Here is a 14,702-nt window from a genome sequence, read left to right as displayed (position 1 = left end):
AGGAGCAAAGAAACAACATCTTAATGCAAATGAAGGAAGAAGAACTCCCTTTGTATAATGAAGATGCTCCTAGTGATCTTCCTACTCCTCATGAGTACCGGTCCAGTCAGACAGCAGAAAGAGCCTTTGCCAAGGCTTCCAACAAAGAATGGCTTTCTCAACGCCTAGCTTTCCTGTATCAAGCCAAAGCTAATGTTATGAAAGAAATACATCAAATCCAACAAGAATTGAAAGAATATGAAGCCGCTTCCAGTTCACTCAGTGCTTTTGATAAGCTCCTAGTTGAAGCAGAACAAAAGGATGATGTATCCCAGAAAGAAGAAGCCTATTCTGAAGAATAGCTTACAAAAGAACCAACTGGAAAACAAGTGCTTGGTTACCTCAAAGGTATGCATAATCCATGCCTTGCATTTTTACTTACTATGAAACTTTCGGGCATCAAAGCATATACTTTGTGTGCATTATTAGACTCAGGTGCTGATTGTAATCTAGCTTGACCTGAAGCATTTCCTTCAGATTGTTGGATTCCTACTAATACGAGTATTCACTCTGTCACCCATGCCAACAATCCAATCTGATTCCAAGCACACATACCCTTGCAATTTCCTACCCAAACCCTTGTTGTTACTTTTCTACAGTTTCCAGTCGACCAGTATGACTATATAATTGGTAGTCATACCCTCCAACAGTGGAGCCCTTATACTGTTGGGTTATAAGGCACTCATATTGATTTTAAGTTTGGCCGTGTTTGCCAAATCAATGAGCATCATGCCTATGCTCCGAAGTTATCTTTTCTGCTTGTCAAAGCCATTCTTCCACAATCGCGTGTTTGGTTAACCACGCAATCTCTTTCCACCTGGGGGCATTTAGCGATTATTCAAAATAATTTTGCTTCTACTATGTTAACCAAAGATCTCCATAAGTACAAACGTCAGATGGAATGTAGTCTCCCTCTACGTACAGATGAACAAGGCCATCCCATGTTACCTACCTGTAAAGCTAACTATTTCATCCTGTCCAAAGAAGAGCAAGAACACTGTGAAAAGGAAATCAGTGATTTACTTCAAAAGAGTATCATTCGTCCAAGTAATAGTCCCTTTTCTTGTCATGTCATATATATGCCCAAGAAGGATGAACATGGTAACATCATTGCTGAAAAGAGACTTGTAGTGAATTACAAGCCTTTAAATGTTTGTTTAGAAAAGAATCAGCATCCATTTCCCAGTAAAGACTATATTTGGCAATGTATCCAAGGATGCAATATCTTTAGTAAGTTTGATCTCACTAAAAGGTTTTGGAAAATCTCTATTAAAGAGGAAGATCGGTATAAAACAACCTTCTCAGTTCCTCAAGGTTTGTTTGAATGGAATATTCTGCCATTTGGTATCAAGACTACCTCGTCTATCTTTCAAAGCCATATGGATAGGATCTTCTCTCCTTATGCCAAATTCATACAACCCTATATAGATGACATCTTGATATTTAGTCAAGATTATAATGCCCATATGAGTCATCTGCGACAGTTTCTCAACATCTGTCAAACTAATGGTATCTGCCTCAATCCAACAAAGTTACAATGGTGCACTGAAAGCCTCCTATTTATTGGTACTAGGATTGAGCCCAATGGTCGGTTGTATCCTCAAGAACATCTCTTGACCACCATTCAAAAAGTTGAAGTTTCAGATAAGAAATCTCTGCAATGATTTCTAGGATTAGTCAACTATATAGCTAGCTATTATCAGAAGATTGTTGAAGCAAGAAAAGAGTTGAATAAGCTCTTGCACAAAAATCCAACTCAATGGACAGAAAAGCATAATCAAATCATCTAGCAGATCAAAGATCAATGTCAACAACTGCCTCCTCTCAGAATTCTAGGATCAGGCAAAAAGATTGTACAAACCGATGCTAGTAATGATGCATGGGGTGCTGTACTTATTGAAGTTGTTGAATCAAATGGAAAAGCTCGTGAAGAAGTTGTGCGATATGAATCTGGTGCTTTCAAAGGTGCAGAAATGAATTATCACAGCACACATAAAGAGCTGTTAGCTGTTATCAATGCTTTTAGTAAGTTTCAATTGTTCATTGGTGATAAGCCCTTTGTTCTTCGCAGTGATTTAAGACATCTAGCTCAGTTCTTCAAGAAGGAGTCCAAGAACAAGGTAGCTCGTGGTCGCTTACTACGATGGGTGCAATTTCTTGACACATTTGATTTTGAAACAGAATATGTTGAAGGAATCAAGAACATGCTTGCAAACTTCCTCAGTCGAGAAGGTCATTTTGTGAATGCTCTTTCAGAAGAAAGAGAGCATGAAGCATTTCTAAGACCCAGGCCAAATCCTATTGCTAACTCTTTGCCTGATGTTATTGATAATATGTTTAATTGTATTTATTTTTGTCCTCAGCTAACAAGATAGGAAATTCATCATGATCATGCTATAATTGAACAAGAAGAAGAAAGAGGACATTTAGCTGAAGATCATCGCAACCAGATCTTGGTGCGGCTTCCAGAACCAGAACCTGCAGAACAACAAAATAATGTGAGAATGATCATGGAACATAAAGAGATTTATCCTATGGTGAGTAATACTCCCTGGATCCCAGATACATATCTATTAACCAAACAAATCTATAACGATCTTTGTCAGATCCATTTTGTTGCCAATAGACAACTTCTGACAGACTCTATCATTTCCAAATATCCCTATCAAGAGTCTGATCCAGAAATATCTGCTGCTTTAGGACCGATAGAAACCTATGCTACTGCATATGAATGGCCAATTCAGTTTCTCAGTAATACTCATATTCCAAACCAATATCAATGGTTACATCGAGATTCTGCCCTCACTGAATTCTTCCTAGGTCTCTATCCACATGCTCACAGTTAGCAGCCCATAACCACTAACTATGGTTATTTGTTTTGCCTCCAGTTTATGTCTTCCACACCAACAACCATTACCAATTGGTTATTTGAAACATATGGTCCATCTCGATCTCAAGCTAATACAATTGAACTCAGAACAGTGTCCTCCTTTGTACAGCAACAAAAGCCTTTATGGTTGTTTACCCAATACCAGACCATTCCTGAAAATAGAACACTAGATGTTTCTCTACCAATAGCCTTCATGAGAACAACTCGTCGTATTCTCTGGAAAGAAGACTCCATTGAAGACTGTCTTGAACAACTGGATCGCGACAAGAGACCTGTGTCACCATCAAAAGAAGATGAAGAAGAAATAAATTGGGAAACCAGTTCTCCTCACAGTCATGGGTATTAACCCTATCAAGTGGGGTTGTCACTTGACGAAGGCATCCCATCCTTTGAAAGCTCATCTGGGACATGGCTGTCAACCATGGTAAAAAGTGACACGTGTCGAGTTAACCTTCTCACGTCAAAAAGATGCTTTGTAATCAAGTGTGCCGGTGTGTTCTTATCTCGAATTACTATTCAACTCCTTTTTCTTAGTGGAGTTCCTGTTCGAGATTCCTTAGAGATAAGCTTGCTGAAAGTGGAATCCACGTGTCCATCTCCTATGGTCAGATTTCAAATCTTTCATAATTGTAAGAAGGTGTGTTCGCCTATATATTGAGGCTCCTCCTTCATTTGAAGCAAGCGGTGTTTAGTATCTAAGTCTAGGTGAAGCAAGTCAGTTCTTAGATTAGTGGCTTTAGTCTATATTAGTCTGACATAGAGAGTGTGCTCTCTTCTCTTTGAGAAGATCAAAAATCAGACCGTCAGTTCTGAAGTCAATCATGCAAGCCTAGAGCGCGTGATGAATATTGTGTATAAGTTTCCGCAGATAATGAAATTTTGATTTCACACAATTCACAGCTCGTTACATATATTTCACACTGACAGTATATTAATTATTTGCTTCCCGCTTTCGTCGGATGCTCAATTTCCTCATTCCTTACTGTCAGATTGTAGACTTTATCATCCTTTAAAAAAAGTATTGTACAATTTAATCTCCACATTTTCTCGGATGCTCAATTTCCAGCTCATTTGTTATCGTCACACTGCCCACTCAACCTTTTTAAAAAAAAAGAAAAAAAGAAAAGACAAGAAAAAGGAGAGTACAATAATCTCCACATTTTCTTCTCCACCAAGACTTTGCTTCGGCCCACTAGAGCCTGCTACTCCTGTTAAATAACCCCTCGCGGCCATATAATTCCCTACACCCAACGTTTTTCCTCAACACTCAAAATGAGTAGCCCGACCTCCCCCCTCTCCACGCTTCCAGCGTTTCTGCTGCTCTTCCTATCCACCGCAGCAAGTGTCAATGAAAGAAAGCCATACATCGTCCATATGTTGAAATCCATGAAACCCTCGCACTTCAGTTTGCACGAGCACTGGTACCATTCAATCCTCACCCAGGCCACTTCCAATGCCTCCAAATTAGATCCAGGTGTCCTCTTGTATACCTATCGCACAGTTCTCCATGGCTTTGCGGCCAAACTGACCAGTGCGGAGGCTGTAGCTTTGGAGACCGTTAATGGCTGTCTCGCAGTGATTCCATCGGCTCTGATTAAACTTCATACCACGCACTCACCTCACTTTCTCGGCCTTACCGATGATAGAGGACTGTGGGCGAAGCATTTGAATCGGGGTGAAGATGTGATAGTGGGCCTGGTGGACTCGAGAATATGGCCCGAGAGTGAGGGCTTCCATGACGAGGGTCTCGGCCCCGTTCCCTCCAGATGGAAGGGCGCGTGTGAAAGCGGAGACCGATTCGATTCGTCCATGTGCAACAGAAAACTCATCGGAGCAAGATTCAATTTCTCGGTGGGCTACAAATCGCATGTGGGTGAGGATTTCATATCTCCTAGAGACAGGCAAGGCCGCGACACACATATTGCTTCTACTGCTGTGGGTTCCGCTGTAAGGGCGGCCAACTACAACGGCTTTGGCAAAGGAACGGCTATGGGGATCGCCCCTACGGCGAGATTGGTTGTTTATAAGGTCTGCTGGGGACAGCAGGGTGACTGCGATGCGAGCGATGTAGCTGCTGCAATGGAAAAATCCGTCCAAGATGGCGTCGACATTATTTCTATTTCGATTGGCGATCCGCTTGAGTCTCCATTTTACACTGATCACACTACGCTGGCAGCGTTCGGGGCGATGGAGAAGGGTGTATTCGTTTCCGCCTCTGCTGGAAACGATGGGCCAAATTCATCTTCTGTTAAAAACACGGCACCGTGGATGACCACAGTGGGCGCCAGTAGTATGGACCGAGAGTTTCTCTCTTTTCTAAGCCTCGGCAACGGGGAGCACTTCAAGGGGTTGTCTTTTTACAGAGGACCCAGGACTCAAAATGTGCCTCTGCTCTACGATTTCTGCGGTGACCGGGGTCTTGATCCTCACATTTTCAAAGGTAAACTTGCGCTCTGTACTTCGTAAAGCGATAATTCGACGGAAAAAGTGAGGCTTGTGAAGAAGGCGGGCGCAGCAGCATTGATCGTTGTGGGAGACAATGATAAGCCCATCGAAGGTGAGTTCTACAGCGGCGGAAAAGATAAAAGCATATGTCAATAGCACCGCTGCACCCACGGCCACGATCAATCCCACGAGGTTGACCTTCGTGGGAAAAAAGACGGCTCCTATTGTGCTCGTGTTTTCTTCGACATGTCCGAGCCTTAATTTCCTGGAAGTTCTTAAGCCTGATATAATTACACCCGGTGTTAACATCTTGGCGGTTGTTGGTGGCGGCTTCATGATACATTCGGAGACTTCAATGGCATGCCCCCACGTTAGCGGCACCACTACGCTCATCCGACGTGGAGTCCTACAGCTATGAAATCGGCTCTCCTCACGACGGCCTCCACGCTCGACAACGCAAAGCAGCCCATCAAAGATGTGCTCACCCTATGAGCCATGGACCCCTTTACGATGGGTGCAGGTCAGTTAAATCCAAAGGTGGCGCTGGAGCCGGGGCTGGTGTACGATTTGGGGCCTCAGGACTACATCAACTATCTGTGCGGACAGAACATGTACACCAATAAGCAAATAGCACTACTCACCCACAAATGGCTTCCTTGCCCCAAATCGATCGAATCAGGTGTCGATCTTAACTACCCATCTTTCTCTGAGCTATTGGAGTATGGAGAGCGTGCTCAGGTGAAGAGGAGGACGGTGACCAACGTGGGCGGTGACAATGCGGTGTACAAAGTGTGGGTGAAGAACAGTCCAAACGTGAAGGTGAGCGTGGAGCCACATACATTGGTGTTCAAGAAAAGGAATGAGCGAGCAAGTTATAATGTGAAATTCGAAAGCAAAGTGAAAGGGAGAGAAGATGGGGAGTGTGAAAAATCAACTATTGCAGTCACTGATTATTAATCTCCTATCATAAATGATTATTAAACTGCTGAAAATAAATTTCCCAACTAATATCAAAAAATTAAACCACTGCAACTTCACTTATAAAATACAGAAAGAAATGCGCAACACAATGAACACAATATTTTCGGACAAATTGTCCCTAGAAAAACTCCTAAGGGAAAACTAGTTCTATAGATGAGAAATTATATTAAACTTTAGCAAATCAAGAGATACAAAATTCCTTGCCTCTCACTGGTAGAACTCTGACAACCTCCTAATTTTCTCGCTGATATTTCCCACTGCTATCCCCACGCTAACACTACGCCCTTGCTAACACTACAAGACTATTTGCTAACACTGCAAACATTTCTCCAAAACTTCTTCCTCCAAATGACCCAATGACCCCTTTTTATACTACTCCTATTGGTAACCCAATGCCCGAGATTGATTTACAATCGACGGTTGAGATTAAGACAACTCGACAGCCAACAATAGAATTGGTTGCAAGGTGTCCAAAAGGGAATCACTAAAATTAGTAAATAATTATCCTTGCAACAACCATTTACTAATTCTTGGCAAGTGGACAAACAACTATTCAAACTACCCATAAATACTACTGCTATTCATAGATAAGGACGAACAGCTGTCCAAGCTACCCATAAATACTACTGCTATTTTCAGGTCAGAAATAACAACTGTCGAACTAACAATAATTAACATTCCCTCTTAGCGAGGAAGTTGTTCTACATGACACCCATCTTATCTCTAAAGAAGATAAATTTGGCCTTTCTCAAAGCCTTCGTCAGAATGTCTGCTACCTGCTCATCTGTAGGTATGTATTGTAGTCGAACAACTCCCCTTTGTACAAAATCTCTGATGAAGTGATATCTGATATCTATATGTTTAGACCTATCATGAAACACTGGATTCTTAGACAACTTGATGCAACTCTGATTGTCACAATGTATCACAGTAGTCTCAACCTTCTGACCAAACAAGGCTACTAACAACTTTCAAAGCCATATAGCTTCACATGTCGCCATGCTAGTTGCTATGTATTCTGCTTCTGTTGAACTTAGAGCCACAGACTTCTGCTTCCTGCTGAACCAAGATACAACTCTTGATCCCAAGCTGAAACAACACCCTGAAGTGCTCATTTTGTCTGTTGTACTTCCTACCCAATCTACATTAGTATAGCCTATCAACCTGATAGCTTCACCTCAAACATATCTAATCCCATACTCGACTATACCATGCAAGTAACGTAGCACATGCTTAGCCGCTATCCAATGCATTTTCTTTGGTTCAACCATGAACTGACTAAGAGAGTTTACTGCAAATGCTATATCTGGCCTAGCATTGACCAAATACATAAGCGAACCAATCAACTGTCTATATAAAGTGGGATCTACATCTTTCTCCTTAGATGTATCTACCTTCCTTCAATTCGTGATCATGGGTGTAGACATGGCTTTGCAATCCTCCATCCCAAATTTCTTCAAGATTTCAATGCAATATTTCCCTTGACTAAGGAAAATCTCTCCATCTGTCTGCCACACTTCCATGCCTAGAAAGTAGTGCATAAGTCCTAAATCCTTCATCTCAAACTCTTTTGCAAGGTTCCTCTTGCAATCCACTATGAGCCCTAGTGAACCTGTAAGAAATAGGTCATCCACATAAAGAACAAGAATGAGAATCTCACCCCTAACCATCAAGTAGTAGAGGTTAGCATCTGCTTCACTCTTCACAAAGCCCATTTTCTACAAGTATGTATCAATGTGCTCATACCATGCTCTAGGAGCCTGCCTGAGTCTGTATAATGCTTTCTTCAATCTGCACACGTGGGTCTCTTTTTTGTGTGCTACAAAGCCTTCTGGTTGTTCTATGTATACCTCCTCTTTCAACTCACCATTAAGGAATGCTGTCTTGACATCCATTTGATGGATTTGCCATCCCATCTGTGCTGCAAGTGAGATTACAGCTCGTATAGAAGTATACCTGGCAACTGGAGCAAATCTCTCCTCATAGTCTATTCCCTCCTTCTGAGAGAACCCCTTTGCCACAAACCTAGCCTTGTATTTCTTGATGCTACCATCTACACCATGCTTTATCTTATAGATCCAGCGTGATCCAACTATAGCCCTATCTGTTGGTCTAGGTACTACCTCCCACACATCATTCTGCATTATTGAAAAATATTCCTCAACCATAGCATCTCGCCATACCTGATGTTCTATAGCTTCTTGATAGCTAGAAGGCTCACTATCTACCAACTGACTAACTAATGCCACATAGTCATTGAACTTGGCTAGTTGTCTTCGTTGTCTAGTACTCTTCCTAGGAGTTCCCACAAACTCCTGAGTATCCCTTTGTGTATTTGGAACCACATGGTTCCAGCTGCCAACTGTAGAGGATGAAATGTCAACCTCTAAGTCTTCTAGATGCATTTCCTATTGCACCCGTTGCTCCATACTTTGTGAATCTTCACTAACTGAGTCTACACTCATACTGGTAAATGTACTTGAGCTTTGCTGCCCTTGACTTGGTCTTGGAGCTTCTGTTGGCTGCTCACTCTGATCATCTGCTGGCAAATCTCTGGATCTCTTGAATGCCTTGTCCTCTATGAACTTGACATCCCATCTGACAATAATTCTTTTAGTCCTTGGAATGAAAATCCTGCATACCTTTGAGGTCTCACTCTACCCGACAAAGTACCCCCTCTCTGTAGTCTGATCTAACTTTGTACGTGTATCTCCAGGAATATGGCAATATGCCAAACTCTCGAATATCTTGAAGTGACTAAAATTTGGCTTCTTCCCTGTGAAAGCCTCCTCTGGTGTCATCTTCCCTAGCACCTTGTGTGGAACTCTATTCTGAATGTAGACTGTTGTATTACATGCCTTTGCCCATAAGTAACGGGGCATGTCCTGGTCATGTAGCATAGCTCTTACTACCTCCGATATAGAATGGTTCTTCCTCTTAGCAACTCCATTCTGTTGTGGATTGTAAGGAACAATCCATTCTCTCTTGATTCCTTCTTTGGTGCAGAACTCCTGGAAGACATTTCCTTTGTACTCGCCTCCATTGTCTGACTGAAGAACCTTTATCTTCTTTCCTTTCGAGTTCTCCACAAGAGCCTTGAACTCTTGGAATCGACTGAAAACCTCATCCTTAGTCTTCAAGAAGTATATCCAGGTCTTTCTAGAGAAATCATCAATAAAAGTAACATAGTACTCATATCCTCTGAGAGATTTCATTGACATTGGTCCACAAACATCTGAATGTACTAAATCAAGAACACCCTTAGATCTGGTGTCACTCCTTGGAAAAGATGCTTTCACAAACTTCCCCAACACACATCCCTTACATACATCGTCATGCTCTGTGCTCACATCTGGAACACCTGTCACGGTCTCACGAAGCAATCTAAGTGCTCCATGATGAATATGGCCCATCCTCCTATGCCATAGCTCTCCAAGATCTCTAGGATTATTGTTGCTCATAAGTGCCTTAGGAGTATCAAACTGCAATCTATAAAGGTGACCACTCCTAACTCCAATAGTTATGGGTGATTTCCAATCCTTGTGCTTAATCAACACATGTGTCCCTCTAAAGAGTACATTATACCCCCTATCCTAAAGAACAGATACAGAAATCAAATTCATACCTAAGCCTAGCACATATAACACATCATGAAGTGGAATTATCTTCCCATTCTCCCTCTGAAACTGAACAGTCCCTTTTCCAACAGGGTTGAGTTTGGACAAGTTTCCCATAGAAATCTGAATGTTGGTGTCCTCCTCCTTGTAACTGGAGAAGTACTCTCTAACTCTTGTCATATGAAATGATGCCCCACTATCTATATACCAAACACACTGTGAGGTTGAGCTAACCATACGAGCAATGAGTGCAAACTCATGTTCCATTCTACTGGAGAGTTCTTTTGCACTTGCTGAAGCTACCACCTGCTTCTTACCCTTCTTCCTCTCTGGGCAATCACTGACATAGTGGCCAAACTCATGACATCCAAAGCACTTGACCTTAGAAAGGTCCTTCTTCTTCTTTTCACTTTGTGAATTTGATCCTTTGCTAGATCCCTTCTTTGCTTTCCCTTTACCCGCTAGGGCAACATTTTCTTGTTCCACCTCATTTTTCTGACTCTTGTTGGCCCCATTGACAAGACTTAGTCTAAACTCCTCCTGAGTGAAATCAATCCATAGTTGATCCCAACTTGGTAAAGTATCTCGTCCACTGACAACTTAAACAAAGATACTCCATTATCTAGTAAACCCATTTAGGGCTATTCTCACTAGCTCATCACCACTAGGGCTATCTCCAACAGCTACTAACTCATCCTTGACAAGTCTGAGCCTGGTGAGGTAACTTGTGACGTCTTCTCCCTGATTCATCCGAGTATTCTTTAGCTTCTCTCTAAGAATCAACTTCCTGTTGGTGGTAGCATTCTAGTACAGATTTAGAATGGCATCCCACATCTTCTTTGTTGTATCTAGCTCCGAGATATGTGGAACAATATGATCCTTGACACCGTCAAGGATAATCCTCCTCGCTTTGGCATCGTCCTTCCTATATGCTGCAAGCTGTGTTGCATCCGTTGGTACAGGTACACCACTGGTAGCATAATCCTTGATACCATTCTCTTCCAACAATAAAGAAATTCTGGCCTTCCAGACACCAAAATTTGAGGCACCATCCAATCTATCCTGATCTCTCAAACCAGTTGAAGCCATTTCAAGGGTTTAAAGCAATAATAAATCTAAAGAGATCAAAATTTCTTTCCTAGGGAAAAACTCTTCTACCCTTAACAATGCTCTGATACCATGTGAAAAATCAACTATTGCAGTCACTGATTATTAATCTCCTATCATAAACGATTATTAAACTGCTGAAAATAAATTCCTAGCTAATATCAAAAAATAACACAACTGCAACTTCACTTATAAAATACAGAAAGAAATGCGCAACACAATGAACACAATATTTTCGGACAAATTGTCCCTGGAAAAACCCCTAAGGGAAAACCAGTTCTACAGATGAGAAATTATATTAAACTTCAGCAAATCAAGAGATACAAAATTCCTTGCCTCTCACTGGCAGAACTCCGACAACCTCCTAATTTCTCCCGCTGATATTCCCTACTGCTATTCCCACGCTAACACTACGCCCTTGCTAACACTGCAAGACAGTTTGCTAACATTGCAAACATTTTTCCAAAACTTCTTCCTCCAAATGACCCAATGACCTCTTTTTATACTACTCCTGTTGGTAACCCAACGCTCGAGATTGATTTACAATCGACGGTTGAGATTAAGACAACTCGACAACCAACAATAGAATTGGTTGCAAGGTGTCCAGAAGGGAATCACTAAAATTAGTAAATAATTATCCTTGCAACAACCATTTACTAATTCTTGGCAAGTGGACAAACAGCTGTCCAAACTACCCATAAATACTACTGCTATTCATAGATAAGGACGAACAGCTATCTAAGCTACCCATAAATACTACTGCTATTTTCGGGTCAGAAATAACAGCTGTCCAACTAACAATAATTAACAGGGAGTCTGGAGAGATTGTGTGGGAATGCATCCAAGGTGGAATGCATATCATTCGTAGCCCAATTATCATCCTCTGGACCCTTTGAAGTGTAGCAGCTGTGAATTTCAGAGCTGATAAAAGTTTATGTGGCTTTTAACATATTAAAACGGATTATCGACCAAGCATTAGATTGTTTTCTCACTGGATGCACATTTTAGGCATTTTAATATATTGAAATCAGGCGTTGCCCATTTTCACTATTGTTTGCGCTTGTTTTCAGTTTTTTTTTCTAATGTTGATTCACAATTTGGTTTATGTTTCAAAGCCACATAAAAAAACACATTTTTTTCCCTTCCATTTTTCATTCATTCAACTTTTACTTACTAATTTATTAATAAAAATAAAGAAGATGAAATTTTTGTTGTCCAAATATAAGTCATATTTATTAGTTTTTATCAAAAGCAATAAACTTTAAAATATTTATTATATTTATTTTGTTTATCATTATATGATATTTTAAAAAAATTAAGATAAAAATATTTAATTTTTGTCAAAACTAATATTATTTATCTAGTCAGTCTTTTTATAAAATTTTAAAAATTGTGTAAAAATTCTATAATTAATATGTTTTGATTTTATTATTTAAAAATGACAATTTTCTATTCTATTATTAATTAATGATCAAAACAACTAGTGTATAAATGAAATTACCACTTAAATTCTATTGCATTTTTAATATATCTGTTTATAGAATTTTGATTATATAATTTTAATTCACAATTTAACGCTATTGATATCTTATTATTTTAATAATATTAAATACTCACTTTTCTACCCCTTTAAGACATCCATCTCTCTCGTTATTATACATTAAAACAAACTCTATTATAAAATAATTCTTATTATTAATTAAATAGTATACTCTATTTTAGAAAAGCCTATTGAAGGATATATGAGAAGAATTTATCCTCATCCTTCTCCCCTATCCCTTTTAAAAGTATTCATATTAAAGGAAACTGTTAAGCCACCATGCATACCACCACTGATGAAAATCAATGTATTTTTCAACCCAAAACCAAAGTACAAACCCATTATCATTCATGGATATTCCATAAAAAAAACATTACTTTATGATCCGCATGAATCCTACCATTTTCGCACAATATCATAAGCTATGGGAATAAGAATAAGCAATAAGACAAACTTGAGCAACTCTATTTTGATTTACTTCTGTCAGTACGAATAAAGTCGGCCTCTTTCCGCCTTGAATTCTGGCATAATTTTCAAGATGTCCTGAACAGTGGAGGAGGACAATCATACAAATGTGGAACATTGATGGCTGTTGGCAATAATATCGATTTGCACGTGCCCTAATCACGTCTTCTACCATATGGATAATGTCTATAAACATATCATTTTCTTTACGACAATGACTTTACATTGTAGTCAATGTCTCTCTTCAAGTAACTCTAAGAAATAAATTTTTTTTATTATCGTTAACGTTATCGGTCAGATGCAAATAAATGTCAACGACTTTTTCCATGATTTTTATCCTATACAGAAATTTGCAAATACATTGATTTATAAGAATTTTACGAATGCATTATTACAACCTTATCTTTTCCTTATCTTTTTCACATTTGTGACAAGTAGATTAACTTTTTATAAAACAATTATTTTTATCCTCCACCTCACAAATGAATGTCTAATCTATAATAATTATTACTATTTATTTTTATTACTAAATTTTTTAATCCAATATGTCTAATCAATAATAATTATTACTATTTATTTTTATTACCAAGTTTTTTAATCAAATATAGAGTTTAGTATTTCAATTTGTTATTTTTAAAAAGCTTTGATTTTTTAGTAAAAGTACTTGAATTATTGCTATCATTTTACTTTTATAAATTAAAAAAAATTAAACAACATTCTTTTTTAAATATATTTTATAATAGTGTTTGTAATATGTATAATTGATTAGTGTTACAATTTAAAAATTATATCATTTATTATTATTATTATTTATTTAAACAATTTATCATTTAGCTTAAATATATTTAAAGCTTAAATATATTTTTTAATATTAAATTAATACTTATATTTTACATCAAAAAACATAGTGAAGGAAATAACAAAAAAAAAAAAGATACTTCAATTCTAAAAGACGTATAAATTATTATTAAATTTTCCTAAACTATGTACTAAAATTAAATAGTTATATGTTATTTCTTATTTATTTTATTATATTCATTCATTAACATTAATTTATATGTATTACATCTATATATTATTTACAAATGTACATATTAAATTATATACATATTATTTCATAATTAAAAATTACTTTATTCTATGAAAACACATGAGCCATCTATCAGATGACAAGTGCAATTCTAGGCAAAAATCAATGCATTCACAATCCTAATTTGCAACTATTTAACCTTATTCTCACTCACCTACACCTCTACTACACCTCTACAACGACAGGAACTATGACGCATTGCGTCTCTTGTATTATTTTCGCATCGATCGTAACTTAATTAATTGCCTTTCTCTAGATTGTGCTCTAGAGCATCTATAGTAAATTATTTTTTCATATTCGATGTAAATTATTTTGTCGTATTTGATGTATGCTCGACATCTTTTCTTTTATTGCATGTAAAGATGTAAGGTGGTAACTCTCTTGTCAAAGAATGTACCTTCACTCATCCTCATATTTTTATAGGACATGCTAATCTCCATCCAAAATGTATTAAAGACAAAATAAAGTCAAATTTCCTTTTTTCTCCTTTCTCTGGACTATGCTCTAGAGCATCTATAGCAAATTACT

At 38.5% G+C, this 14,702-nt stretch overlaps 1 pseudogene; it reads left to right on the top strand.

Annotated features, from left to right (window-relative positions):
- Positions 1-4,195: 4,195 nt before the first annotated feature.
- Positions 4,196-11,975, top strand: LOC149547066 (subtilisin-like protease SBT1.7; annotated as a pseudogene).
- Positions 11,976-14,702: the final 2,727 nt, after the last annotated feature.

The sequence above is a fragment of the Cupressus sempervirens genome, chromosome 7, assembly GCF_028749045.1.
Source record: "Cupressus sempervirens isolate cs-2001-9-10 chromosome 7, ASM2874904v1, whole genome shotgun sequence".
In the NCBI taxonomy this organism is placed as follows: domain Eukaryota; kingdom Viridiplantae; phylum Streptophyta; class Pinopsida; order Cupressales; family Cupressaceae; genus Cupressus; species Cupressus sempervirens.
The sequence above is the reverse complement of the archived record's forward strand: the minus strand, read 5'-3'. Positions and strand labels throughout refer to the sequence as shown.